Genomic DNA, 4,579 nt, shown 5'->3' on the forward strand with positions numbered 1-4,579 from the left:
TATCTATCATTTTCTGGCTGTTTAATGTCACCAGGTCCAATGGATAGAGCCCAAGGCAAAGAGTTCGGAGACCTGAATTTTATTCTTAGCTCTGCCAGTGACTCAAGTTAATCAGTGGGAGGTAGATCCCTTTAAAATCTGGCCCTTGACTTCTCCATGCATCACTTTCCCCATCTTACCTACCTCAATGCAGCATTTTCAAGTGCTACAGCTGAACAGGGCTAAATGTGACAAGGCTACAAACCTTGCAGAATTTGGCAAATTCAGGATCTTCATCTCACCCAACTGAGGTCTAGAAGAGCTGAAATGCTTCTATTCTAATGTCATTAACACTCTCTCGGCATTTTCATTGGGAACTCAGAGGTGCTGGGTTTTAAAACCTGCTCATACAAGTTCATTCTGGGCTGAGACTTGGCACATTCAAACTCAGAAGATAATGATGGTTTAAATAAGTATTTTTATTTCTCCCTCTTCCCCCCACTCCAATTCTCAGTCCACTGAAGTCAATGTCAAAACTTCCACTGAGAACAAGGGAGCTGAATCAGACCATCCAAAACTTTTTAGGGAAAAATGCACTTACAATACTATAGTGACAACCTTGGTATCAAAGTAGATAAGAGAGATTTATTAATTCTGTGCTTTTGTTTAAAATAAATAAATAAATAAAAAAGCCACCACATACTTCAGATTAATGCACCCTACAAAGGGTAGGAACAAGACTTTAAGATGGAATCAATTGTATCCTGTAGGGATACCTATGCTATGTTATCAGCACATAATGACACTTCAGCAAGTAGTTTCCTTTATTACCAAAGCAAGTAAAACTTGGAAAAATATTTTGATAGTCCACAAGCAACTTCAGTATGGCACCCCTCTTTCTTATGGAACAAGAATTTACATACCCGCCATCTAGCTAGAATTTCTAGATTAAGGACAGCTAAAATGCCTGTATATCAGTATCACGTGACAGTGAATTATCATCACAAAGTTACAGGAAGGAGGAAGGATATTTTGCAGGAATTGTACCATGCCACCCAAAAATCTGCAACCTCTTCTAGTCATTTTCAGTCTATTCAATGCAGTCAGGATAATCTAGCAAAAGTTTTCTGTTTTTACCTTCCCCATACAGGGCTTTAGGCAAGGAGTCCCACTGCAATCACAAGGACAAGTCCGGGTTTGCAGGGTTAAGCCCGGGAAAAGTAATACCACGAAGCTAGTTACACCCAAATGCTGAAAGATGGCTGTACGTTGTGGATGATCGAGCTCTCTCTCTACCTTCATTAAAACCATTTGATTTTTGAAATGAGAAATGTGACAATAACTCATTGAAAAAATACAAAAACTTTTAATAAATGGGAAAAATTTTAAGTGTTTAACGTACGCACACACCACCAACCAAGTCTCTTCCCTAAAGTTCTGTTGAATCATTTGGGAATCGCTCACGTTGGCATTTTCACCTAAATTATCTGCCTCTTTTCAATTAGCTTTTATTATTTTAATGGTGGCTCCGCCCTCCCCTCCCCCAATGCTTTGGCCTCGCTCCCATAATTGCCTATATTTTATGTAAATGGAATTGTTACACCGTAAAATGATATACAAATGTGTCTACCACACAAAGTCCAATAAAGGGCCTGAATAAACCCATTATTTACAATGTAACGGCAGCCGATAGCAGCCTGGGAAACACAGGGCTGACAGATGTGAGCCAGTGACAAGGCTTGAAAAAAACGTGAATGAAGAGGGCTCCGATAGACCACAATTAATTGACTTTTAAAATAACTCCTTTTTTCACAGTTCTACTTGGCTGAGCAAGATTCACAAATTGCTGTCTTGAACTTTTTAATGGGACAAAATAGCTGCCAATGAAAGTCTAAATGACATGGCCTTTGAATAGGAGTGGTACAATGGCCACACCGGGACATGTTTTTAACTGACATATTGATTATTTGAGGAGTTGCAGCCACTCAATTGAAAAGGGGTGGGGGGGAGAAGAGGAAGAATAAACACTGCACGGTGTAGAAAGGCTAAAATTATTTTTATGAGGAGGGAAACAAACATTTGGAAACTGACGGTTTGATAAGTGTTCCCATACCCATGTCCACAGGCTATTGTTTGCAATCTGATTTGTCCTCATTTGCATCAGTGTAAATCTGGAATAACTTTCTTGAAATCAGTGGCGTGAAACCAGCATTAGTGAGATCCGAATCAGGCCCTAGAATTTAGTATTAGCTATGTCTCCTCCCACCCCCCAAAATTACGTGCACATGGATAATGATCACCTCACAATACTCTTCACTTTCTTCTATGGCCTATAGGCCTAATGTTTCAGACCTTATTCAGGAAGGTTCAAAATATGTATTTGTCTCTCTTTTGAAGCATTGGCCAAATCCTGGCCTTTTAGTCATGCATATAACCACATGGGCACTGCATGCACCAGTGAGAAGAGCATTTTAGAGTCCCTTTTCCCCAGGAACCTTCCTAAAGTCAACATACCGCCCCAACCAGAAGTTACAAACTTATACCCAGGCAATAACGTCTTGGCTGACCCAGCAGGTTGGGGACAGAGCGGTGCACTTGGACACGGGAGAATCTAGGCATCTTACTACCAGCCAGAAAAGAAAGGTGTCTTGCTTAAGGTAGCACAGTGGCTCAGGCTCTACTCTCACGTAAACCAGTCTGATTTCTTTTACATGCTTTGTCTTTTAAAAACAAACTATGTAACTGAAAAGTGGAGCAAACTCCCCCCTTCAAGTGTGAGACACCCTTCTTTGAGCTGAGAGCGAGAGCACACCCACAGCATAGACCTTAAGGCAAAAACCAAACTCTCCACTGCACACTCAGTTCTCCCCCTGGGAGAACTCCCCCCCCCACGGCAGGCGTTTCTCAATGGCTACTCCGGTGATAAAACCTGTATTAGAAGAGAAGATTCCTTTTTTTGGCAAAAAGGAAAGCCCAGGGGAATAGTTTTTAAACTAGACATTGACTCAGGCCTGGTCTACACTAGTCGGTTATTTCTGAATTATCTGAGTTAATTGGAAAAAAATGACTCTGTCCACACGACCAAACTGTTTTTTTCGATTTAAAGGGGTCTTTAATCCGATTTCTGTACTCCACCTCGGCAAGTGGAGTAGCGCTTAAATCGAGATCGCAATCCTGGGTTAAAGGTATTGTGGACGCAATTCGACGTTATTGGCCTCCGGGAGCTATCCCAGAATGCTCCCTTGTGACCGCTCTGGACAACACTCTCAACTCCGATGCACTAGCCACGTGGGCAGGAAAAGCCCCGGGAACTTTTGAATTTCATTTCCTGTTTGGTCACCATCAGCACAGGTGACCATCAGCACAGTCCACCATCACAGACGATCATGCAGAGTCCATCATCACAAGAGATCCAAAAAAAGGAATGCAAATACGCACGCTAAAGTCTCCAGGGCCATGACGGAAAGAGGCTACTCCAGGGACACAGAGCAGTGTTGTACAAAAATCAAGGAGCTCAGGCAAGCGTACCAAAAAGCTGGGGAGGTGAATGGATGCTCTGGGTCATAGCCCCATACATTCCGCTTCTACCGTGAGCTGCATGCAATTATGGGCGGGAAGGGGTGACACCACCACTACCCCACCACTGTCCATGGACACCTGCAAGGGGGGAGTTGCACAGAGTGAGGATGAAGAGACATTAGAGGAGGACAGTGAACAGGCGGCACGTTTTCCCCCCTAGCCAGGAACTATTCTTAACGCTGGAGCCAATAGCCTCCCCCCACTCCCAAGGCGGGCTCCCAGACCATGACCCTGGAGAAGGTACTTCTCCATTGTCTTCTTTTTAGGCGAGGTGGCATTGAGGGAGAAATAGATTTTTCTCTCCCCTCATCTTTTCCTCCCCCAAGGTCACCCCAAGGAGACACTGGAAAGGAAAAAGTAAGTCAGGGACAGAGATCCAGGTCACTTAAGAATACCCATCACAGAGGTGGCACTCTCAGTGCTCACCAAGAGTCACATTCACTTAGTTTGTCTGGGTGGTCCTCAGTCTCATATCAACTTTTGCGTGGCAAGTGCTTACGTAGCAAAGGTGGTCCTCCAGCCCAATCCGAGTCTCTGGGCTTTCTATGACAGAAGTATTAAATAAATATTGTTAGTTACAGGTAGCTGGGGCAGCCATCTTTTAGGCACTACCTATGCAAAGAGAATCCATGGTGCGTTTTTATACCAGAGGCAAGTCGCAGTCGTCTTTCCCTTTTCCTCCAGTTTTTTGCTTATACTGAATTCTGTCTGCAGCTTCTGCTGGGTGCAATAATGGTCTACACCTCAAGCATACTGTTGTGCTGCTGTTTAGCAGTTAGTGTCCTAGCCCAGAGGTGGGTGCATTTCAGTGGTAGATGAGGAATGATCTCCGTGGAGTTGATGAAGTGCTTGGGTACTGTTTAGAAAGGTTCTATATAAAAATTGTTTGTCTCGCCCTTCCCCACAACACTTCAATCACTTAATCAGTTATAAGACACCCCAAGTACTGTTTATTTGTGGACTATATAGTCCACATTTATAGGGAGCAAGGCCTCTGCAGTTTAAATCACTAAACAAATCA

This window comes from Mauremys reevesii, linkage group 15 (assembly GCF_016161935.1).
Source record: "Mauremys reevesii isolate NIE-2019 linkage group 15, ASM1616193v1, whole genome shotgun sequence".
In the NCBI taxonomy this organism is placed as follows: domain Eukaryota; kingdom Metazoa; phylum Chordata; order Testudines; family Geoemydidae; genus Mauremys; species Mauremys reevesii.